General features: G+C 43.5%; 1 protein-coding gene and 1 non-coding gene across 5 annotated transcripts in view; both read left to right on the forward strand.

Annotated features, from left to right (window-relative positions):
• MYO1B (myosin IB) overlaps positions 1-26,124 on the forward strand; it is a 180,667-nt gene that overhangs the window by 6,597 nt on the left and 147,946 nt on the right. Inside the window, exon 1 of one of the 4 annotated variants that reach the window (XM_027589526.2) lies at positions 11,567-11,667. The exons of the other annotated variants lie outside the window; for them this stretch is intronic. The gene's annotated coding sequence lies outside the window, so the exon portion shown is untranslated. Of the gene's footprint in view, positions 1-11,566; positions 11,668-26,124 lie in introns of those variants that run through there. 4 annotated transcript variants of the gene reach the window in all.
• On the forward strand, positions 2,462-2,534 carry TRNAE-CUC. The gene has a single exon. It is a non-coding gene; the product is annotated as a tRNA-Glu (tRNA).

Consider the following 26,124-nt stretch of genomic DNA (forward strand, 5'->3'; position numbering starts at 1 on the left):
CCTCCCTGAGAGCTGCTTCCTTTGAAATTTCTTTATTATTAGACCCTGCAATGCTATTTGCAGTTCTTAGCTGATCATTTTTTCCCTTGAAAGTACTTCAAAAGGATCATCACAATTTTATTCATTTTAGAATCCCAGCTTAAGTGCTCTTATGAAAAGCTTAATTTTTATAAATCCTGGGCTTATAAATTTTTATAACCCAGTGCACAAGGCTAGTGCTTTGTAGGCACTGTGCTCACAGTTTTAATAAGTTGACCACAGTTTTGATCTACTCTAATGTGGTGAGCCATCTAGGAGAAAGTTCTCATTTGCCTCGAAATCTTCAGGGTGTTGAGCGGTATGCATAAAAATAAATGAACTCCCACACTGGGTCAGATTCAGGTGTTGGCCTTGTGCAGCAACAGAGTACCAAGTATTCTGTGACGTTGGTGGGGGGGGCAGAGTTAAACTTCATGGCTTTGTAGGGTTCCTGGATCTCTTCAACATCTATCATTGCATAATCTCTTAAAAGCCTCTCATTGATATATTTAAGTTCATATATCAAATTCTTGAATTGTTTATTTTTATTCTATATTCTATACATTTCACACCTTTAAAGGTAGAACTTGATAGTACTGGTATTTTGACTTCCAAGTGCCCAATTTTTGGAATGGTAGAATGTTAAAGTTGAAAGAGCCTAAAGGTCACCACTGTAACCCCTTCATCATATTAAGACCTGCTCAGGCTCATAAAGTTGGGGTTAGATCTGGGAACTTGATTGTAGTCTCTTAACTTCTTGCTCAGTTTTCCTTCTAGGGGACTATCTCACTGTCTCCCCATTCCCTAATAGTTGATCCTCTTTTGACTTCAGTGTTTGTGCTGGTAGCATTCCTAATCATCATCTGGGCTTGGGATTCCAGAAGCATTACCTACTTCTCAATTTTCTGTGACCCATCCATTCATCCAGTCGGTTGTTATGTTTGATTGATTGTTGCCTTTTATTTGCATGTTGCCTTTTATTTGCAAATCCTTAAGCGTCTATTCTGGCTCAGCTCTCTAAAAGGCTGGGTTAGTAGAATGTAGCAATTTCCAAAGTGGGTTGTTCCATCAAAAAGTTAAGAAGTTGAAAAAAACACCCATAAAGTGAGTAGATGGTGTATAGTGAAAAGTATCCTTGGAGAAGTAGGTGTTGGCTAAACAACATTTTAAATAAGTTTCTTTGCAGAGAGGCTTCTCATTGCCTTTTATTTGTGACTGCAGACTGCGACTATCCCAGAGAGAGATATAATATGTACATGTCCCCGTTGTGTGACCATTGGACCACTTTGGGCGGGCCCATTATACGATCACACTGCCATAGTTCCTTCACGGTGCCATTTCTAGATCCATTACTAGCTGACTTTCTGTGAGAATATTTGTTTGATGTGAGCCACACTTGGTTCACTCTCAGATATATCTTATGCTTGTTTCCTCATTTATTCTCCTGGATCTTTCCTTCTCCCTGGAAGCCCCTCTCCGCCTGTTACACAGCTTTCACAACCCAGTTGTGTTATCGTCTTTGTCAATATCCCCCACACTCTTGCTCTTCTGAACTTACAGCATTTATTGTTGCACAGCTTAAAAAAAAGAGAAAAAATTTGAAATAGTCAAAATATTGAAAGTAACATTGCGTACCTATAATAGTTAAATTACTGGAATTCGCAAAAGTGACATTTTCCATATTTGTGTCTGTTGATGTATCACACACACATTGCATTCTTTTCTTTCTCCACTGGTAAACTTGTACATGTTACCCAAGCATGGGGCTTGTTTTTGTTTTTGTGCTTAAATTTTGTGTTATTGGTGTTGCATTGCATTTAGATAGTATTCAGGGAGAATTGCCATCTTTGGGGCTTCATGGCTTGCCATCTGCAAACTGATGAACTGCTCTATTTATGTATGTCTTTTATGTCCTTCAATGAAATTTTATAATTTTACATGTAAAACTCTTTTATGTCTTCTGTTAGATTTGTGCCAAGGTGCTTTATGGTTTTTGTGGTCATTGCGAATGGTCATGGGGAATTGCGTGTCATATTTCTGACTGGTGTCACTGGTGTACAAGAATGGTGTTGATTTTGTATTTGTTTATAGATGGTTCTTGGCTGATCAAGTGTACATTTAAACTTGTGTTTGTTCTTAGAGCCTGAAGTTGGGTGGCTTATCTAATAGAGCACAAAATACCAACCTATAATGGAAATGTCACAATTTTTTTTTTAAAGATTTTATTTACTTACTTGACAGAGAGAGAGAGACACGGTGAGAGAGGGAACACAAGCAGAGGGAGTGGCAGAGGGAGAAGCAGGCTTCCCGCTGAGCAGGGAGCCTGATGCGGGGCTCCATCCCAGGACCCTGGGATCATGACACGAGCCAAAGGCACACGTTTAATGACTGAGCCACCCAGGAGCCCCGGAAATGTCACAGTTTTTAAAATTACTGTAGGGATGCCTGGCTGGCTCAGTCAGAAGAGCATGAGACTCTCGATCTCAGGATTGTGGGTTCGAGCCCCACGTTGGGTGTAGAGATTACTAAAAAAAAATAATAAAAAAATAAAAACTGTTCCTTTAAAAAATAAATAAAATTACTGTAATACTTTTAGAAGTAAAGGGAGGTGACTTTTTCGTTCTTTAATGTCTGCATTTATTCATTCATCAGATGTTTGGGTGCCTGGTATGTGCTACTATACTAGGTGCTGAATCTTTAATGGTGATCCGGCAGACATGGTTTCTGCTCTCATGGCGTATGAGGGGGAAGAGACATTGCAGAAATGAATGCAGATATTTATGACATATTTATGAATTGTGATGGGTGGTGTGAAGGAAAAGGACAGGGGGCTGTGAGTATAAGAAGGGTGGGGAGAGGTGACCGTAGATTGCGGATACAGGGAGGGTGGGTCTGAGGACACTGATGTTTGTGCAGCCACTTGGGGGCTGAGTTGGTGCCGGAGGGGAGAGAAGCCTGAAGAGCTTTCCAGGCAGTGAAAACCAAACCAAGCTCAGAAGCCCTGAGATGGGGCTCTGCTGTGAATGGTAGATTGATGGAAATTTTAGTAATCAACGACTTAAATTTTTTGTTATTGCCTCTTAGTAAATCATCATCATAGTGGTATTACATACCGCGTGAATTACGATGACATGAAAATATTTATTTTGGGTCAGTATGTTCTCCTTCCTCCTTAAATGAAACTGCTTGAGTGAAGAGAGCTACCTCTGTGATGTGGCTTGAACTGGGCTACTGTCCATCCTCCATCCCCGACACCCCCCCGCCCCCCCCGTTTGAGTGCCGCCATTACCCCACGCACTGGCTTCTGCTAGGCACATCCGGATCCTGCTTAGACTGGGGCCTTGCTCTCTGAGTCTGGAGAAGCCCTGTCTGCCCTTACTGGGATGGGTCTTGAGCAGGGCCACCTTTGGCTCTTCCAGTGGCTAAGGCCTTGCCCCCCTCTCTCTGGCCCCTTCTCCAAATACACACTGAAGGCTTTGGGGGTAGTGGAGGGGTCCGGTGTGAGTTACACACACCTCACTCCACTGGAATAATGGCTCTTTGGTAGTTGAGGCTTTGCGCCTGGGACAAGTGTGATGGAGTGTGGTTCACTCTTACAGGCCTCAGTGGGAGGCAGTGTGGTGTAGTGGTTACAGGCCGGCTCTGGACAAAGTATTGGTTTGGAGACTTGACTCTTCTGCTTAGTAGTCCATGACTTGGGGCATGTAGCTTAATTTGCCTCTGCTTTCTCATCTGCAAAATGCCGGTCATAACAGAGCCTTCTTCCGGGGGTAAGGATTCAGTGTGTTAACGTGTGTGTGTCTGGAAGAGTGTCAGCAAACACTCCACGTAAATGTTAGTTACTTCTCCTTGGTCTTTCCTGAAAATGGATTCCTGGGGTTCTTCCTCTTCCCAGCCAGATGCTCAGATCTGTTTGAATCCAAGCAGCGCGTATAATTTATAATTTGATACGGCACTCTGGTTACGCCTGTAAAAGATGAAGGAATAGAGATGGCAAAGAAATAAACCAAAATGCTATCAGTGATTGTGTTAGTGCAGGATACTGTGGTGACCTGCTGTTACCCCTCTGATTTTACGCATCTTCTCTAATCTGGTTATGTTACTTCTGTACAAATAATAATATGATAAAACCTTACGAGAAAAGGCTAGGCTGGCAGTTGCCCTAGTGGGTCATTGAAGTGGGGCTGGAAGAAGGGGACGCCTGGGTTCCACCTGCTCAGATTGCATTTACACAAGGTGGTGGAGTACTTTCCCATTTATGCTTACTGTTGGAGAAATACAACGGTATTTATTAAAAGCCCTTAGTAGAGCTGTCCCAGAAAGTTAGACGCTAGGGGGATACAGTTCCTTGGGGAACCCTTTATTCTTTGTTTCTTTTTCTTTGTTTTCCTTTTTTGTTCCTTCTTGCACTCCCTGAGTGGGCCTCCAGCCATCTGTTACTCACTCTCCTTTGGGCTCCTCTTACTCCCCTCCCCCTTGAATATTATTCCTTTTAATCCCCCATCTTTCTCCTTTCCTTGCTGTCCTGTAGAAGTGATGCGTACATTTCTATAATTCAAAGAGTAAATTTTATTTATTGTTAATTGTAAAACTAAATGTAACTTGTTGCCCTGAAAAATCTAAATTGAGCAGCCTTTTGTTTACTCACACCTATAATTAAATGATTGATTGATTTACTTATTAACTGACTCCCTAACCTCTGGCCGCGGGGGGGGGGGGGGTCCTGTGCCTCCTAAAAGCACCAGGAATCTTGGGGGATTGGGAGGCTGAGAGCAAGGGAAGAGTGAGGGAATGCTGAAGTTAAGTTTCTCCTCTTTCCCTATTTTTATTAGGGTGATCTGTATTGTTACCATTTCATTATTTGTCAGAATTTTTAAGTGTTTCCCAACTGGAAGAACAGAATTCTGGAAAATTACCAAAATGAATTTTTACAAAGAAAATGTTGCCAAATCTGACACATTTCCTCAAAAGCCCATTGATTTTAATTACTTTTTAAAAAGTTCAGTGAGCTTTCCAGCTTTCCTTTCGTGCCCTCTTGTATAATTATGAGTGGAGAAGAAATGGGCTTTCCTGCTATGTTCATTTTACCTGCAGGAATTTATCTGTGAGCTGTGTCATCCTCTAAGTATCTCAAAATAATACTGACCTCAGATTTCAAAGAGGACATGACAGCAGTGTTTCCTGGCCTGAGTGGAAGAGCTCTTTTCCTTGAGAAATATTACCGATTGCAGTGACATTTCACAATTGAATGTGAAATCTAGTTGAGGGGATTTAAATGAGGTAGTGCCTTCCTATACCTTATTTCACAGTTTATAATGTTTTTCATCTCTAACCACAAATGCCCAATTTGAATGTAACATAAATATTTATGAGTATTCTCTCCGTGCGATAAGGAAGTCTGTACAATTGCAGTAAAACCTAGCTTTATAGAACGGGTATAATTAGGAGTTCCTGTTTATTTTTCAGCAGGATTCATCGTAGGAGTCCTTTGAATCAGAAACACTATATACACTGCTTTTGAGTAAGGCAGCCGTCCGAGAAGGTATGTCTGTCCGTATACGTATGGTGTGCACCAGGTTTTGGCACAGACGCTTCTAGGCGCGGGCATGATTTTGGTGGCTGTTGCCTGTTTCATTTCGTTTACCCCAAAAATGGAGGAGGAGAAATTTGTTAAGTTTGTTGGTATGAGGCATCCAAGGATAGGGCGTGAGGGTTGAAGAAATAAAGGTAAAACTGTCAGCCCCATCTTAATACTTGCCATTTGTTGCCGATGTGGGAAACAAACAAAAAGGTGTGGGTAAAATATTAAAGGAAAAGTACGAATTGACGTCCTTAGGGGGCGACCAGTTTTCTGTCTCATGGACTCTTGGCTGGAAGAGCTGTCAGTGTCTCTCCTCTTCGGATGGAGAACATGTCCCTCTTTACCTGGTAGACACTGGATATGGAGGTGGCCTCACCTTCTGTGATTTAGCTTCCAGCTTGACATGTGCTCTCCTGGCAGCAGCTTGTGCATGATGATGATCTTTTCTTACTAGAACACTTAATAACCGTGGCAGATGTTGGGAGCTCAGTTCCACAGTCGTACAGCTGTTTATATGTCCAGTTGGGATTTCTTGAAAGAATTAATCAGTTTTTTTTAGGATCTCATGCTGAGGGCTACAAGGATAGTAGGATTTAAGGGGAAATTTATTTAATGGGAGTTTGCATTGGACGTTGCAACAGATGTAGCGTGGATTTGGAATGACAGCTGAAGGCAGGTCTGGAGTAAACCTCCCATTTATCCTTCAGCCAAGCAATTTGGAAAGTCCAAGATGGCTGGAACTCTCATTTGGACATTGTGTACTAGAGAGTCATCTTAAGAACATTCCAGAAAGTTTGGAAAATGGAGGAACTGTCAACTCTGTTCATTTCTGAATATTCCTTTCCACGCTTTTTATGCCTATGTTTTAAGATCTGTATCACTGCCAAGTTTTTGAAATCAATTTTATAGTTGTATATTATTCCACTGAGTACCATAATGTCCTCAGACATTTCTTACGGTTGGGCATTTGGGTTGCCTCCACCATTTTGCTGTCGTGAGTAATACATTGATTAACATTGTTGTACATAGAACCTTTTCCATATTTTGAATATTGATTTTCTGACAGTAGATGTTGAGAACAGTGATAGCTGGAGTGTGGGAGGGTTCCCCGGTTCCTTTGAGAGGTCAGGAATGGCTGGCACACACAGGCCCGAAGGGGACGGGTTCTCTTTGGGATACGGGGCCTCAGGGCAGTGAGTGAGGCTCAGCAGACTGCCGAGGTACTGGGCCTGGAGCTCAGGGACAAGCCAGGGCCTGAGGTCCAATGAAGGGATTGGCGGCATCTGGTTGAAGATGTTAAGATTGCTTGGAGGGTGGAATGAGGAGAGAGGAAAGTGAGTGATAGAACTCTGGGGAACATTGTTTTGGGACTAGAGGAAGGAGAGGCCACTAAGAATAAGGAGTGATGGAAGTAGGAAGTGGGCAGCCAGGAAGAAATGGCCCTGTGGAAGCCAGGGCAGGAGAGAGCTTAGGGAGAGAGTGCAGTGGGCATCGAACAAGTGGTGACATTTTATCTGAAGCTGTTTCTGACACTTGCATGTGGCAAGTGTCAAAGGTAGGCCTTGTCAGAAACCTTAGCTGTATGGAGGAAGAGACTGGAAGTAGGCAATTGCCAGAAGGGGTCGTAGGATGGTTTATTAGTCTGCTAGGGCCACCATAACAAAATACCACAGACTGAGTAGTGGAAGCAACAGAAACATATTTTCTCACTGTTCTGGAGGCTGGAAATCCAAGAAGAAGGTGTCAGCAGCTTTAGTTTCTTCCAAGGCCTCTCTTTGGTTTGCAAACAGCCACCTTCTCTCTGTGTTCTCATCTGGTTGTCCCTCCATCTGTGTCGTCTGTGTTCCAGTCTTCTCTTCTTATAGGGACACCAGTCATGTTGGGTAAGAGCCCACAATAATGGTCTAGTTTTAACTTAATCACCTCTTTAAAGGCCCTGTCTCCAAGTACAGTCACATTCTGAGGTCCTGGGGGTTAGGCCTTAACATATGAATTTGGGTAGGGGGACACAGTTCGGCCCCTACCACATGGCTTCTGGGCCTGATAACCCCGTCTCCTTCCTTGCTCTGTGCTCCTTCCCATCCTCCACATGGTTGACCCTCTGCTCCTTCTTGTCAAACTTGGGTCTTGGCTTTGGTGACCTGTGTTCTTCTGGTCTCAACCCGCGGCTCCTCCTGACCCCCTTGGTGTCCACATCCTGCAAGGTTTGGGCCTTGGCCCTCCTCTCTTCCTGAAGTCAGGTCCCTCTGTCTGTCTTCAACTCCTCAATGGCAACTCCTCATCCTATAGCAAAGTAGTCCTCCTTCCAGGTGTCAGAGGAACTCTTGTTTTATTTTGATGATGAGGATTGATTGATTGATTGATGTTTTATTTTATGAGAAGACTAAACCATTTTGTGATCCTGCCCTCATGGTTGCTTATCTCACAGTTAAAAAAAAAAAAAAAAATAGTGGGAACATTGATTTAGGTCAGGGTTCAGGAAAATTTTATATTTGAGTTCACCTCATATTTCACAAATTAGTGTTTTTTTCCCTTTCTTTTCAAGGGTCTGCCTTGGTTAAAATAAGACTGAATGGGTTGCTATCTCAGTAGAGTCTGGGGCAGAATTATTTTGGCAGGTATGGTATTACTGCCTTTTTGTCTCCAGATGTAGGTTTTCTGTTTGTTTGTTTTTAAAGCTATAGAGGTTAAGATTATCCTATTTGATGCCGAGGAGGGAGGCTTCGTGTGCATATTGGTGAAGGGAACAAGGTTGACTTGTGGAGGATGTTATTTAAAGTATGGTTGGTTGTTTTGGGGTTTCTGGTATATATGTATTTACGTAGTGTTTCTTTCAATAATCTTTTGAAATATATCAGTATGATTTCTGCATAAAGTTCATATTTTTATTGAAGAGGCTAAGTATCAGATTTCTAAAAGTATGTAAATTATGGATAGATTGACTGTTTGGCCACCCAAAATGGAAGCACCCAGATTTTACTAGGCAGCCTTGAGAGGAACATTTATCTCTGTTGACAGTTTTAAAGCGGTATGTAATTTTAAAGTATGAAACTCAAATTTAGTTTTTAATAGTAACTCATGTGTTTATTCTATCTTTAAGAGCCGGGTTATGGAATGACATGTGACCTTGTACTCTTGACTCTATGTCTGGTTGTGGGTTTGAAGTGTTATTTTTGTGCTTTCTTAAATGACTTAAGCACTTCTGACTGTACATTTGGGACAGAAAAAATATGGCAGTTGGATATAGTTTTGAAAAACTGGCCAGATTTTTAACCTGGTAATACAATAGTATTCTTCATTATTATAATTTTCTAGGCTCACAGCTTTAGAAAATGGTATAAGGTCTTAGGGACCTCCAGACTTGCTGGATTAGTTGGTGTTCTTTTTCTCTGCAAAATATATCAACTGATGCTCATAACACACAAAATGGTCAAAGCTACAGTTGTGTGTTCTTGGGTTTCTTTTTCTTTCTTTCTTTTTTTTTTTTTAAGATTTTATTTCTTTGAGAGAGTGCATGAGAGAGCGCATGAGAGAGCACAAGCAGGGGTGGGGGGGGGGAGGGGCAGAAGGAGAGCTCCCCGCTGAGCAGGGAGCCCAGTGAAGGACTCAATCCCAGGACTCTGGGATCATGACCTGAGCCGAAGGCAGACGCTTAACCGACTGAGCCACCCAGGCACCCTGCTCTTGGGTTTCTGTTCCCACCAGTGGACATGTGTGCGTATCCAGACTCAACTGTGTTTTCTTCTCCCCAAACCTGTTTTTGCCATTTATACTTACTCCTCTATTTAGTATAAAGATTTTAAATGTGCAAAAATAATTACTGTTTTTGTGACAATTTATTTGAATTTATTTGAATGTTTTGGAAAGCACCTGATAAAAAGTAAGTTTCTAAAACGGAATGACCGCTGATTTTAGAGTGGCTGAGGTAACTGTAAAGGAGTTAGGGAGTCCTAAAAGAAGAGTGTTCCCACTAATATTGTCAGCCATTCAGGATAGGTGGGTTCAGCTGTGATTATGTAAGACCCAGGAATCTTAGTGGCTCAGAGCAATAATCTGCGCTCACTCGGTGCGTCCACTGACGGCCAGGCCCGTGGCTCTGCTCTGTGTCGCCCTCATCCATACTAGGGGACACAGTGTGATGAAGCAGCCCCCTCTGGAACCCTGCTGACCCCTGGGGTAGAGGGAAAGACTGTGGGGAAGCCCGTGTGACCCTGCCTGCATTCGGCAATGTGGATAACCTTCCCACCGAGGAGTAGTGAGCATCTGCACTGTTTCTCTGGTGTCTTTACAGCCTCACTATTTCTTTTAAAGAAATTTGACCTTTTTTTTTTTTTTTAAGATTTTATTTATCTGTTTGCCAGAGAGAGAGAGAGAGAGAGAGAGAGAGCACAAGCAGGGGGAGCAGCAGGCAGAGGGAGAAGCAGGCTCCCCACTGAGCAGGGAGCCCGATGTGGGACTCGATCCCAGGACCCCGGGATCATGACCTGAGCCGAAGGCAGACGCTTAACCGACTGAGCCACCCAGGCATCCCAAGAAATTTGACCTTTTAAAGGGTGATGCCTTGAGATGGTTTATAAAAGAAAGTACCGCTGGGTACTGCAGCCGGTGGACATAGACTTGAAGAAAAGGCCTCAGCATTATAGCAAAACACGGGCAAATAAATGTATGATGATAGGGTTTAATTTAAAAAAAATATGTTTTGTTATTTATCTTTTTAAATGACTTCCAACTTTGACTTTTTTTCCCCCCTTTAAACCAAGCAGCCAAACTGTCAATCCTTATGCATTTGGGTGAGAGAGCCTACTTTAGTCTTAAACCCTCCTGTCTCTCTTGCCCCCTCCAACGATTAGTGTTCTGCCTTTTATGATAGAGTCGTCTGTTATTTCTCTTGCACTTATCCACCTGTTTCACTTCCATTAGTTCTACCCTAGTTCTAGATTTGTGCCATAGCTGGTTTCCCTGCTGCTAGCTAGTATGGTATCTTTACCGTACAATTGGAAAAAGGTACCCTTCAGGGCAGACACTATCCCACAGAGCTCCACTTGATGTCAGTGCCCACTTTCCCCCTTGGCTTTTTATGCAGTGCACAAACTGAACAACTGCACAGAGCAATTTTGCTTCTTGCTTCTAGCTTTCTCCCAGCTAATTTAGACTATCCACTAAGTAAACAGCCTTTACATTTTTTGTTGTCTGTCGCTGCTCAAGACATTTTTGATGACTCCCCATAATCTATGATGGCTATCTTCGATCTTATTTTCCATGGTCACCAGTGACTGACTGGATAACAGCCAGTCACACTTGTGGCCCTCTGGGTGCACTGACTGCAGCACAGACACAGTAGATACTCTTCCCTCTCCTCTCCCACCCATTCCCACCACATTCCCAGCTGTAAGCTCCTCAGCTTGGACTCTCCATCTTGTCTCAGCTTACCTTTCCTCCCAGCCTCACGCTCTACTGGGGCCCCGCCCCAGCTGTCTTCTGCTGTTCTTCTTCCTAGTCACTGTCTTCTGAATGGTTTGTTCTTCTGCTGGACCACATACTGCTCATCCTCAGAAAGTCCAGGTCAAGTTTCTCCTCTTCAGCCGTCCTTGTCTGATCCTCCCTACACCATAGTACTAGTTCGGCCTCTGATCATAAACCCGAGGCTCTATATTCCTCTTTCTGCGGTGAATCACCTGCCCTGTGTGGCACTTGTTCTATGAGTTATACGGCTCTTACATGTTTTCTTTCCCCAATTAGATTGCCAAAGGCTGGGAAGTAGTAGATGCATCTCTAATTCCTTTCTCCCAGAGTCTGTGTATCCCAGGTGCATGGGTCAGAGCAGTAGCCTGGAGAGAAGAGAGTCCAGCCTGGTTAATCATATAATACAGTTCTGGATGGAAGCTCAGGCTGCTTCTTCCCGGCCACAGGATATTGACCTAGTTTCCCCTTCTTATCTCTGTGCAAAATATTTGTTGTACTTAGTGTGTTCTCCCTGTCACAACGAATGTTTGTCTCTTCCTTTCATATGAACGGAATGCTAAAGTACTAGTTAAATCAGTGGAAAAAACAATGGAGAAGAAAAGTCGGTAAGCAGTTTTATTTAATTCCTAAACTAGGGGACCTTACAATTATGTCGTTTAAAAAGAACTTTATAGTTTCCTTTTAATCTCTCTGCCTGCCTGCCTACTTATTGAGAGACATGATTAAGGGTGGATTGTGAATTTTAAGTTTTTATGCCTTTTAATTCGATGACTTAAAATGTAATAATATGATATTTTGAAGACCTCTTATTTTGATAAATTAGTGGGAGAGGGAAATGAATTTTTCTTAATCAGGCATATACAATGTGGTTGACTATTGAATATCTTATTCCTTTTTTTTTTTTAATATTTTATTTATTTATTTGACAGAGAGAGACACAGCAAGAGAGGGAACACAAGCAGGGGGAGTGGGAGAGGGAGAAGCAGGCTTCCCGCGGAGCAGGGAGCCCGATGTGGGGCTCGATCCCAGGACCCCGGGATCATGACCTGAGCCGAAGGCAGACACATAATGACTGAGCCACCCAGGCGCCCTGAATATCTTATTTCTTACCCAAATTTCCCTTGGGAAAATTTATTGAAAATTTATTTTATAATGGGCAAACTGATTAACTTTAAAAATTGATTTATGTGTAGTTTACAGGTTAAGTGTGTGCTTATATTCTAGTAAAAAAAAATAGTGTATATATGTGTGTGTGTGTCCGGGGCGGGGGACATTTGTATGTTTGTATCCTCATATAAGCCTATGAATAATTGCTGTGTCTTACAGAACTTTTGGAAATGAGAACTATTATTCAAATTTAGTTAACATTTACAAATTTAAATTTAGTCAAATTTTAGTAAACTTTTAATTTATGACTTAAAAAGTTATGTTATGGCATGCCTTATATGTTGATTTGCTGTATTGTATATGTTTTAGTTCTTCATAAATACTTCAGAATGTACTTAGAGATATCCAAGATATGTATTATGGTGCATTTGACTTTAAATTCAGTATGGCTTCCAACATGAGAAAAATTAGAAAAACTTTGGCTCAGAAAATACTTCTCAGGGGCGCCTGAGTGGCTCAGTCGTTAAGTGTCTGTCTTCGGCTCAGGTCATGATCCCAGGGTCCTGGGATCGAGCCCCGCATCGGGCTCCCTGCTCCGCGGGAAGCCTGCTTCTCCCTCTCCCACTCCCCCTGCTTATGTTCCCGCTCTCGCTGTGTCTCTCTCTGTCATATAAATAAATAAAATCTTAAAAAAAAAAAAAAACTTCCCAATTCTGATTGTTGATTTTAATCAACACAGGTAAAGTAACCCACTGCAATTTAGCTCTTTTCTTTAAAAATTCTTTTTTAATGACAAAGTAGTTCTGCTTTCTCAATTTACATCATCAGTGTCTTTTTTGGAAACATCTTAGCTATTTTTGTTTGATCAATTCTCAAGTAATAAAGACTCATGAAATCCTAATGTAAATGTATAAACATCTCTCCCTTTGATTACATAGTTGATTTAGTAGACTTTGTTTCAGTGAATATTCACTGCTTGAGGAAGTTTCTGAATTTTTATTATTCTAAAAAACTTTTTCTTAACCACAAGTACAGAGACATTACCAAAATGCAGTGTTGAGTGATGCATATTTTTCTCCTTTTACTATATAGGTTTCTTAATTTTGTAATCTGTAGGCCCCTTTTTTGCTTTCATAACTAGATTAACTCATTAAAATAGTGCCATTTTGCAACTAGCCGTATAGTTGTAAACAGAACACATTCACTCATGCCTTGATGCCTGTAGTTAGGAAGATCCAGTTGACTCCTTGCATTTCCTACTGTGCTGTGTATGGTTAGACCCTTAATACATTTTTTTGCTGGTGAGGTCAGAATAAAGAGCTACTTTCCTTAACCTCTGAGTAAATGTCACTGAGAAAGATTCTTGTGGACTGGCATTCTTGGTCCTTAACATTCTTTATAACCAGAGACAGGATGAATGTTCACCGAAAAATTAAGGAACTCAGTCTTTGCAGATTTGAGCATTTTTTTGTTGAATTGGTGATGACAGACTGGGACAGGATCTTAGGAGATGATGTATTCCCCCTTTGTGGGGAAACTGAGGCTCAGCATTGGCAGTATGCCCAAGGTCTCACTCTGAGCCAGCTGCAGAGCTGAGTCTACGACTTGGATCTTCTGGGTGTTTTTTCTGGAGCCACTCTGGTAGTCATTCTAACCTCTATGATTTGCAGAAAGCAACAGCTGATGTTTCCCTGAGAGCTGACTTGCTTCCTTGCCCCAAAGAACAAGTGCACTAAATTCAATACATTTCCCTCTACTGTCCCTTCAAAGAGCCTGAATGATGGGAAGGTGCCTTTTTAAGTCTGCTCTGGGGTACCCTGGGCTGTTTTCTTGTGAGCATCTTTGTTCAGCTAGATGTCTTAAAAAAAAAAAAAACAATCCATAGGGACTCCCCAAACTGACGGGTACAGGAAATCTTCTGTGAGTGCTCACCAGGGGCAATGCACTGGTCTTTTAATTATAAGGGAGTGCCTTGAGTGATGGGATGGTAGGATCAAGTATGAAGAGAACAGAAAGAACGAATCTACAGGCAGTGTCAGCAGGTGAAGCGGGGCAAGGGACAGGATGACTTGGTGAGGCTCTCAGCACATGGGATGGGACCTGGACCCTCTGATTAACAAGCCAGTTCATTTGGAAGGAAAGTTGGTTTTCCCTGGGTGGCTGTATTCAGTTTAATACTCACTGGTCGCACTTGGTATCTGTGCACCGGCCAGGAACAAGTCTGAGCTGTCGGGTGTGTCAGTTAAATCTGAGCACTTTTACATTCACCTAGGGGTCCTGGGGCTCAGGTTTGCCAATCTAAACACATTCAGCTTCTTGGAATTTTTTTATCTACCTTGAGGGAACACTTTGAGAAGTCTATGGGTTATAATTAGCACACTCCACGTGCAGCTGCGTTTGTGTTTCTGGCCGTAACAGAGGTTTATGGTTTTTGGCTACCTTGTCCCGGAGGAACTCAGAGCACTTTTCAGACGTTAGCTCATTAATTCTTCTCAGACCCAGTGTGACTAAGATAGCGTGGCCATAGGTTCCCCCTAGAGCCAGAGATTGCTTGATGTCCATTCTAGACCTTATAGGATTTTGGCCGGTGAGGGCTGCCAAGTTGGGGGTGGGAGGTGGGTGGAGAGGGAGGGCAGGGGTGGCTTTTGGACCCAGTTTTGGTGGTGGATGGCATTCTCTGATGTTGCCTTGCCCTTTGGCATCGTTCCTGCCATGACTCTGCAGAGCTTCCTCCAGGAAATGACGTTGGGGACAGTGACTTTGGCTGCTTTTACTCCTCAGGGTATTGAACCCCATGGGATGACTTTTGCAAATGAGGCAACTCTCTTGGTTATTGCCCTCGGATGCACATGCCGGATGCACATGCCGGTAGGTGAGGTCTGCAGGGTCAGGAGAAATAGGCATGGGGAAGGAGGGAGCTAGCATCCAGTGAGATCCTGCCCTCTTAGGGTTTTGCTTTCTTAGCCAGCCTGCCTCAGAACCCTGGGGAATGGATGTTGTCATCCCTGAGCTTTTAGATCAGAAATTCAAATTCCAGAGATAAATTAATTCCCTTGGGTTCGAGCCTAAGACTGTGATCTAAAGCCTATGCTGTCCTGTATTGGGGCAGATCAAAAGGGAATTCTCAGTGATGGTAAACTCTTGTTACCAAACTTCTGTAGCAAATGACTCTTCCCAGTGTGGAAGCGCAGCTTCTCTTTAAAAAACTGGGTGTGTTGCGAAAAGTTTGCTGACTTGGGAATGAGGTTGATGGGTACATGCAACGTAATAGGTGTGAAAGACCGCTCAGAGCGGTCAGGAACGCTTTCTCCTTGCCCTGCCTCTTCCAGAAACCAGTTGTGCCACACCTCCTGGGTCCATTTCTCTCTCTTCTAACAGAAGGGCTTGCCTGGGATTCTAACAGATTTTGCTCAGACATCAGAAGAGAGAGTTTGTAGCTTGTAATCCCAAACCTTCGATGTTGCCATAGCAGCCACTGTCCCTGTTTGACTCAAAAATCCTTCTGATTAGTCTAGATAATATAGTCCCCATTTTCACAGTTGGAAAAACTTTGTTTTTAACCAGTCACTTTACGATTGTAAAGTTCTGTGCTATCTTTCACATCCTTAATAACTGGCCTGTTCCTGGGATTGAGGGTAGCTGAGCTCTGGCTGATGGTGGTTGTCCAGCCTTTTTATACCCAGACAGAAACAAACCTTGACTTTGACAGTGGGTGGTTCCTGGCCCCTCTCTGCCTGTGGGGTGATCCCCCTTGGGGTGTTAACTCTTAGATCACCAGAAGGCTGAATTAATTGCCCCTCCCATTCGGAGAGCTTTTTAGGATCCGAGTCTGGTTTCCTGGCTTATGGACTTCTGTATGCTTTTAGCTATTTGTTTTCAGCCCCTGTCCAAATCTATTCTACTTTATCATTATCTGATAATTTAATGTTCTTTGTATTACCCAGAGTTTGAACACAAGACAACTTACTGGATGGAAATTGCCAGTAGTTGGGAGTATTTCTTCCCTACTCTAAGATTCTAACAAAACCAACCTACCAGCAATCCATTAAATATTTATAACAAAAAGCTATGGTGGGGGGGGGGGGGACCTTCAAGATGAAGTGGTTTTAACCATAGAATAAAGAATTGGGAAATCAGATAATGGTATTTTATGTAGGAAATGCTGTGCATCAACACAGCTTCTGTGAGTTTCCCTAAGGAAGTGTGTTGATAGGAGTGCAAATCAGCATCACTGAGCCCTTTCATACCTGCATGCTGGGGCCCACCTTCTCAGTTACTCTGGGGAGCCCTGCAAAGCACCCTCTGTGGTTCTCTGCCCCTCCGCCCAACTCTCTTCTCCTTTGAAAACCATGCTACTTGAGTAAATTGTCCTACACTTGCCCTTTAGGTTGGTAAGTACTGAGAAACTGTCTTGCCTGTTGGTTTGTATCCCGAGTCTTTCCATTCCTTGTGTATCAGTTGAAGTTCTCTGATTATCCTCTGTCTGTTGTGAGCTGGATGGGAAGGGTAGAGTTGACGGAAACAGTCTTGGCAGGAAGAGCAGCCTATGTGTCTCTGATGTGCCAGCCAGTGGGGGGCGGGGAGGTCACTCAGGCCTTCTCCAGGGACGAGGAGACCTGCAGACGCACTGCGGTGCAGGGGATCTCCTGGCTTCTCAGCACACGCTGCCGGTGAGGAGTGGCCACTCGCTCTGGTTTCGGTCAGGGAGGATTTATTTAAGGCATGAAGCTTGGCTGAACCTCTTGAGAACCTACTACTAGAACCACTCTCAGGACCTAAAGCAGCTTTTCTGTCTGTCCTCTGTGGTCCCAAGCTGCTTCTCTGTGCACCCACATCATTCCTCTTGGATTAGCTTCAGAGCAAGTCCAGAGACCGTCAGAGGCTCCCCTGAGCGGGACACCCCGTCCTCTGGATCCATGCTGACTTCATTATAGCCACCTGATGATAGTCCCTGTCCTCATTCTAGAACCTTGGAAGCTGGCTTTGTTTGGGCTGGTGTGTAGCCACAGTGCCATTAGCAGTGGCCTGGCTGACAGAGCCATCGGAGGCCTGGCATCTGCGTGTGTTGTGTGTGTTGCCTTGGGTGGGGGCTCAGCGGGGAGAGGTGAGCCTGGGGAGGAAGGCCAGAGTTAGGTTGTGAAGCCTCCATCTCTGACAAGGAATTATTGTGCATATAGTTAAAGATAGATAGCATAAAACTTAGCATTTTAGCCTTTTTTTTTTTTTTTTAAAGATTTTACTTATTTATTTGCCAGAGAGAGAGAGAGAGAGCAAGCATAAGCGGGGGAGCGGCAGGCAGAGGGAGAGGGAGAAGCAGGCTCCCGGCTGCGCAGGGAGCCAGATGCGGGGCTTGATCCCAGGACCCCGGGATCATGACCTGAGCTGAAGGCAGACGCTTAACCGACTGAGCCACCCAGGCGCCCCAACATTTTAGCCTTTTTAAGTGCATGGTTCCGGGATATGAAGTGCCCTCCCCTGCTGTGCAGCCATTACCACCATCCCTCTCCAGAACGTTTTTGTCCTCTGAAACTGAAGCTCTGTGCTCATTTAAACTACAGCTTCCCATTCTGTCTGGTGACCAGCATTCTGCTTTCTGTCTCTATGAATTTGGCGACTCTAGTACCTCACGTAAGTGGACTCATAAAGCGTTTGCCCTTTGGCAGCTGGCTTGTTTCACTTAGCGTGATGTCGTCCAGTTTCATCCATTTGGTGGCATGTGTCAGAATTTCCTGATTTTTTAAGCCTGAATACTATTGCATTGTATGCACACACCACATTTTGTTTATCCATTCATCCGTGGGTGGACATTTGGGTGGCTTCCCCCTTTTGACTGTTGGGAATGATGCTGCTTTGAATATGGGTGTGCAAATATATTTTTGAATTCCTGCTTTTATACCCCAGAATGGAATTGCTGGGTCATAGGGTGATTCCATGTTTTGTGATTTTGAGGGTCTGCTGAGGAATTTGAATATTCACTTATAGGCTTATTGAGAGCTATTGGAGGCTTTAAAGCAATACTTAAAGGTTTTTTTTTTTTTTTAAAACCTGATCAGGTTGTGATCTAGAGAGGCGACTTGGGAAGTGTGGCCCATGCATGGGGGAAGGAGAGGGATGGCAGAGGCTGTGGTGGCAAGACAAGACTGAGAGAGACCATGGAGAAGGCTGTTGCCTTCCAGTGAGAAAGGATGAAGGCGGGCTAGGGCAGTCACAAGTGGGGAAGAGGCGGGGAGGACTGCGAGTGATGACGCTGATGTAATCGAGAGACAGGATGGCTCTGGGGGGAGAAGGTAACAGGCAGGGAGAGGCCGGGGGTGAGAAACTGGGTCTCTTGTGACTTTGTGGGATCTAGGGAGAATAAAAGGGTTTTGTTTTTGTTTTGGGGGGTATTTTGATACAGGATGGTAGGAGATAGAAGGTTTGGACATGTGTTGAGATGTTAGACTCAGCCACGTGGGAGAGATGGTTGGTGGGCAGGCTGTTGACAATCTGGGTTGCTCATGTGAGGGAGGGGAGAAGGTAAAGAATCAAGGGGCAGATGGTCAGGCAACTTGGTTGAATTTAAAAACGGTGGGGGTGTTATTGGTGTACCTTCATTGAGTTCCACAGGTCTTCCAGATCTCTTTCACATTCCTACCTGGAAGCAAACATAATCAAAATTTAGAAATGTATCAGAATTTGTATCAAAACTTATGAAACCAGAAATGATGGCCAATTCTTTGGTCATAAAAATCAGGTTTCATCAGGATCCTAATGAATTCAAAAGGATTTAGACTAAAATGTGAGGGTGTTGAATTTGGCTTGTATTTTGCTCAGCTACATTTTTAAATTTTTTTTCCTTTAGTGAATATGTGTTGTTTCTAATCATTAAAAGGTTATTTGAAATTTCAGAAGTGGTTTATTTTCTTTTCCTGACTCTTACTGAACTGTGGGGTCCTGGAGGAGGTGGTGTGTGTGGGGGGTGCCATGATGATCCGCAGCGTGTCCGGAGCACTTAACACGACGCCAGAGACCAACAGGGTTCAATACTGTCTAAGTGGTGGTTGAGCTGAATTGCATGGAAATTTAATCTAACTGCTCTCAGAGAGGAGATGCATGCTATTTTAAAAGATCGAGGAAGGAAATTCCAATTTTTCTTAGTCATTTAAGCTCATTGTATTAGGTTCTCAACAACGTCCTATAGACTTGGCCCCTCTTTTGCCTTTGTTTTGCCACCAGGATTTGCTGAGATTTATTTTGTTCATGAAATCTTGCCACATTGGCCCAGTTTGGTTACTTAAATGTGCTTCTCATGTTATTCTTAAAAGCTTTAGTGATCTCTTTGGGAGTCAAATGGCTCAATTCTGTTTCCTGTCCTTTGTGGGTAATATTATGTTTTCAGAGGAATGGATCAAAGTGGCTTGAAGCTGCAGTCATTTTTTTGCCTTCTGGTCAGACCAGCCATGGCGGCTGCAAGAACTTGAATTATCGAATGATTCAGTTGTCAGTCGTAAATTTGCGTACTTGTTTTCCCTTTGTATTTCTCTGAATGCCTACCATGTGCTAAGGCAGTGCATTATGCCTTTGGGGAAATAAAGACGAATAAGCTGTGACTCCTGACACCAGAGAGCTGATTGTCCAGAAAAGGGGTTATCACATACATGCCCCCGCCCCCGCAAGGAGGTAAGGAATGGAACCAGAGTCAGATACGAACAATTGTTATTATGCTAAGAAGACTCCCCGAAGGTGTTGCCTCCCGATGTATACTGCTAATGACATTGCAGATGTGTTTTCAACATCCTCATTTCCAGTTGCTGAAGCAATAGAGGTTTGCTTTCATTAAGTTTTCCAGCAAGTGGTTTTTAGGGCTTTGCTTTGAAAGTTCCCTCAACTTGGGGCGCCTCGGTGGCTCAGTCTTTAAGTGTCTGCCTTCGGCTCAGGTCATGATCCCGGGGTCCTGGGAGCGAGCCCTGCATCGGGCTCCCTGCTCTGCGGGGGAGTCTGCTTCTCCCTCTCCCACTCCCCCTGCTTATGTTCCCTCTCTTGCTGTGTCTCTCTCTGTCAAATAAATAAAATCTTTTAAAAAAAAAGTTCCCTCAACTTTAAAATTATGCTAATGACTTGATATTAATCCTTGTTAATCATTGCATCCTCAGCTCTGATCTGTGAATTTTCCTTCCAGTTTTACAATAAAACTTCAACTTAAAAATGTGTTTGTTCTCATCTGTGTTACCCCAAGAACTTTGAATAACATGGGAGATGACTGGATGCTTTATTTTAGCTTATCCTGGATTTTTTCTTAGTTGTTATTCAGTTGTTACTAAACTAATTAATTATTAACTTGGAATAGTTTTTCACTGTTGCTGTTTGATATCGAATGGAATAACCATGCATTTCACAGGGATAAACCCTCTGGTCTGGCTGTGTCTGTGTGCAGGGCTATTGGCTTGGAGAATGCTGGTCTTGACTCCCAAACACAGATGACATTAACAGTATAGGTGGCTTGGAATTTAGGGCTGGTGACTGGGGTAGACTACGTATATTTAAATATTAGGCTTCAGGTGGCCATTTTAAGATGCTATAGGATGTTTATGCTGCATTTTCTTTTGGATTTTTGAGGAATTTTTGAAATGATGCTTTCAATATTTTAAGTGGTATTTTTACACTGGGAAAGATGCCAGTAAATGAATTGGTATACACTGAAATACAGGTAGTAACTTTGGAAGTTTATGAGATGAGAGTAGGTCGGGGAAAGAATAGTTGCAATCATATATTTTGTTTTTCTTGATTGGACAAACAGGTGGAAAGCTGGGGCAACCTCCTGCAGCTGTAGGTGGGCTGGTGGCTGGGCTAGATCAGCGCCCTTAGATAAAGAGACCCTGCTTCCAGGCTCCTCTGGGGTTGTTCCAAAGGCTACCCTCGTGATTGTATTTTGTAGATTGCTTTCACCAATGCTGGGGGAAAAAGGTTAGGTTTTACACAAGAATGAAGCTGTAACAGTGGTATAATCCTGTATGTTGGGTACTGTACGAAGTGTTCCTGTCAGTTAGGGATCTTGATTGTGTGCAATGCAGAAAGGATGTAGAGACTCACAAAACTGCAAAGAGGTTGGAAGATCAGGAAGGATACAGGCTTGGAAGATAGGCAGGAACCAAAGAAGGGCTGGACGGCTGGGCAGCAAGATCCACAGCAGAACCCTTGGCACAGGGACCCCTGGGCTTCGTGCTGTGGCTGTTGCTACGGTGAGTGATGAGTAGTCCCTCCAGCCGTCACCCCCAGCTTTCACCATCACCCAGGACTCCCAACCCAGGACGATGTGATCGGCTGTGCATAAGCTCTGTGCCTTGGGGTGGAGAGAGCAGATCCGCCTCCTCTGAATTCTGCAGTGGGAACTCAGTACTACTTCTTGCTAGATTACTTGTCATCGTAAGCTAACTGGGGACTCCCTCAAAGGGAGATTAGGTACCAGTACGAGTAGGACTCTGTCCTGGAGAGTGTCCCTTTGAAAAGAAAGACAAATGTCTACAGTGGCTGTCCCCTTTGGCTGCCCAGTGTTCACATGCACCTTTCTCACCGTACTTATGGTTATGAAAATAACGTGCCCTGGCCCACATGATGCAGCTCTTTCCTGTATGGCTGGAAGCATAGCCACGCCCTCTTCAGAGGTTGTGCTCTTTGAGAAGCTCTCCTTTGTCCCCTGTCTTCCGTGGCCACATTTGAGATGAGCGTTGGGCAAGATGGCTTTGGCAGGGGCTGCAGTGTTGTAGCGGTTTGTCGTCGTGGTTCTGAGGGGTTGGAGGTCTTGGGCTTGACTGTCCTAAGGATCAAGTCATGTGAAGTCCTGTCAGCCAGACTTCTTCGGCAGCATAGGTCCCTTAAAATGTGTTGGCTTTTAAGATTTCCTTGCATCCTTGGGTCCATGGACTAGTAACCAACATTAAAGATACTGCCAACTCCCAAGGTTTTGAACCTAGAACTTGGTCTGAGAACTTGTTTTCTGGCAGTGGGATCTAGCCATGGATGATCTGCAGAGTGTCTTAGCCCTTGGTTGATAGAATCCCCCAGGAACAGTTAAGAAGTGGACGAAGCAGTAGAGTGGGTGATGCCTCCAGTGTGCTACATCTTCATGGTGGGAGTGCTATCCCTGCCTCAGGCCATAGAGACAGAACAGGTGGTGCTTAGCACAGGTCACGTTTCCTCTGCATTCCCCACCTCCAGCCAGAGTGGCTCCATATAGCAGCCCCCCGCCCTGTTCTCCGCTCTGGTTTTCACACCGGCCAGTTTCACAACAGGGCTGTCTTTTTCTTGTAGATCCTTAAGTAGCCAACACATACTCCAGCATCTGAATTTTTCGCAAATTCTGTCAGGTTGGAGGCACAAGGTCCAAGGCATAAGGCACGAGAAGCCACGGTTTTAATCAGTTGTTTACTGTTACATCGGAGGTGATCATCTTGCCAATCCAAGATGGGAGGTCCTCACGCCCTCCGCCTTATGGCCTTGGCTCAGCCGGTCCATGCTCCTTCTGTGTTACTTCTAACACTCCACTTCCTTGTACCAGCTTCTTCTATTAGGTAAGATGTTTTCTGTTGCAAATAATAGAAAATCCAACTCAAACGGCTTAAACAGTAAGGAGAATTAATTGGGCTCCGTGTGTGTAGACTTAGGAGCTGTGGAGCAGGTTTCAAATGCAACTTGATCTAGAGGTTTGTGATGTCATTAGGGCTCCTGCCTAATTCTCAGTTTTTTGTTTTTTTTGTTTTTTTTTTGCCCTGCTTTCCTCCATGTGTTGCCATCCTGCGCAGACGAACCCCCCCCCCCCCGCCATGGAAGTAGACATGACCATGTCGGTTCCACGTATCACATCTGTAAATCCTGCCATCCAGATGTGGATAGAAGGCTGAGGCTCAGTTTTTCAACCAGCCCTGAATCGATGACAGTGGCTGGAAGATGGTAATGTGTTGGTTATCTATCTGTCTAGATAGATTAGGTGCTACATTCCTGGCACATGGGATAAAGTTGCCTTCCTCAGAACAACATGGGTTTCTGTGGGGGTCTTGGGAAGGATGTAGACAGACATAAATGTGTCAAATAAGACATATCCCCAGTGCTTTGCGTTCGTGCTCATTGGATTCTCCCATGTGACTTCCTCTGATAGTTTATGGAAATCTTGAGTTAGTGATTCTGAACCAAACTAAGGCTGGATCCAATAGTCACAGTAAGGGGACTCAGTCCATTTGTAGGATGCAAGGGAAGTATCTCTATGCCGTTTCTCTCCATGTCCATTTTTACCCTGAGAATTGGGGGGTGGGTGTTACTGTTTCCTCCAGCAAAGTACTTGGATGCTAAAAATGACAAAACAAAACAAACCTGGAATGGAACAAAACTATCCTTGAATAACTAAATGAATGTTGGTATCACCTTTTCAGCGGATTTCCTTTATTGGTGTGTTTTGGTGTGCAGAGGTCGTGTTTTCAGAATTTTTTACTTTTACCAATTCCCTGTTGTATGGCTCAGCCTTTGTTCCGTCCTCTCCCCCGCTTTGGATTATGAAGTTGGGTAGAAGTGTAAAAATTAGAATCCATACAAACCTGCTTGAAACTTGTATTTGAAAAGTTGGTAAAGCGGGTTTAATTACAGAGAAAGATTGCTTAATTACTGTTACCTGCAGTGAGGTCCTTGTCTTGCTGCTGCGGTTTCCATAAATAGACTTCAGATCCAAGCCCTGGGGCAGAGAGTTCCCTTTCAGCTTCTTTGCTCAATTTAAATTGCTGGTTTGAGGTGGTTATTTTTGAAACCCTTCTCAGGTTGACTTCCCCCTTAATCCCTAAACCTTCTTCCCTCATCTGCCAAATTATATGTAATGCATCACAGCTAGAGTGCTTTTGGCATTTCATGAGTCTGAGAACTTGAAATTTGATTTAAATGTTAATTTATTGCGACAAAGTTTGGGCACTTATGTTCCTGTTCCTGTGCACGTTTTTCCATGGACTTGACATGAGACCGGCTGTTCTCCCTGCTTCCGTTGCCTCTCCAGGGAGCAGCAGGTTGCCCCCTCTCCCAGCCATTTTGTTTTAAAACAGAGTCTGGCCTTTGGCCTAGTTCAGAATGCATGAAACCATTCTACTGTTGGGTTTTAGTGATACCTAGGGCCATTTTTCTAGGTGTAGTTGGCATGAAAAAAAGAAGTATATATTAAAGAAAACGTTAACTCCATTTTTCTTCTTTTGAATATTAAATACTTCCTTAATGGGTTGTTTTTATTTATGAGAGGTCTTTCCTCTCTGCTTCTTTTGGTCTCTCTTTTTTGGCTTTTCAGTGCACACTTAAAATTTTTTTTCTAATAAGGTCAGAAATAAAGGATGTGTTTGTGGATTCATATAAATCATCATCATAATAAAGAATCATATAATTCTCATCCCTTCTCAGTTCTCTTGCAAATAGCCCAAGTAAATACAGTTTCTGTTGCCTCTAGGAGACCTACTAGATGTTTTAGGCTAGAATAGGAAGACGTTTATTTAAATTGCTGTATCCTAAGCAAGCAGACCAACCTTTGTGTAAGATGTAATATGCCTGGCTAACTCCTTAGTGAGAAGAGTTAAATGTACTTTCTCCTGAGTATTAGGGGCATGAATATATGTGAGTATTTATTAGCATCCTGAAGTATTGTTTAGTATTATTATACTGAAAGTATACCAAATTGACTTCTGCATCGGAAGCATTTAGAGGGAATGTCTCAGATGAATGTGGTTGTACATCCTGGTAACATTGAAAAAAGTAACAAAACACTCTAGTTTCCCTTGTTCATTATATGAAAGAATTTTAGTACTCTCTCTTTTTAAAAATTAATTAATTTTTTATTATTGTTAATGTTAATTACCATACATTACATCATTAGTTTTTGATGTAGTGTTCCATGGTTCATTGTTTGCGTATAACACCCAGTGCTCCATGCAGTACGTGCCCTCTTTAATACCCATCACCAGGCTAACCCATCCCCCCACCCCCTCCCCTCTAGAACCCTCAGTTTGTTTCTCAGAGTTCATAGTCTTTCATGGTTCGTCTCCCCCCTCCGATTTCCCCCCCTTCACTCTTCCCCTCCTGCTATCATCATCATCTTCTTCTTTTTTTTTAACATATAATGTATTATTTGTTTCAGATGTACAGGTCTGTGATTCAACAGTCTTACACAATTCACAGCGCTCACCATAGCACATACTCTCCCCAAACCAGCCACCCCATCCCTCCCACCCCCCCACCACTCTAGCAACCCTCAGTTTGTTTCCTGAGATTAAGAATTCCTCATATCAGTGAGGTCATATGATACATGTCTTTCTCTGATTGACTTATTCTGCTCAGCATAATAGCCTCTAGTTCCATCCACATCGTTGCAAATGGCAAAATTTCATTTTTTTTTTGATGGCTGCATAATATTCCATTGTATATATATATATACCACATCTTTATCCATTCATCTGTCGGTGGACATCTTGGCTCTTTCCACAGTTTGGCTATTGTGGACATTGCTGCCAAAAACATTGGGGTGCATGTGCCCCTTTGGATCACCACATTTGTATCTTTGGGGTAAATACCCAGTAGTATTCTCTTTTTTAAAAAAATTTATTTATTTGTCAGAGAGAGAGCGCACAAGCAGGGGGAGGAGTAGAGGGAGAGGCAGATTCCCCACTGAGCAGGGAGCCCGATGCAGGACTTGATCCCAGGACCCTGGCATCATGACCTGAGCCGAAGGCAGATGCCCAACCACCTGAGCCACCCAGGTGCCCCAGAATTTTAGTGCTCTTGACAGTGATCAGATTTGAAGGCATGGAGATTTAACATTCTACTTTTGGGTGGCACCATCCGCATTAGTGGAGCGGGAAGAATGCTGCCTTTGTAGTGTGCCTGTCTCCGCTTGGTAGGCTTGCAGACTGAGCTGGGGGGAGATTAGTGTTTCTGGTCTATTCATTGGATGTTCATTTGAT

The sequence above is a fragment of the Zalophus californianus genome, chromosome 3 (genome assembly GCF_009762305.2).
Source record: "Zalophus californianus isolate mZalCal1 chromosome 3, mZalCal1.pri.v2, whole genome shotgun sequence".
Lineage (NCBI taxonomy): Eukaryota > Metazoa > Chordata > Mammalia > Carnivora > Otariidae > Zalophus > Zalophus californianus.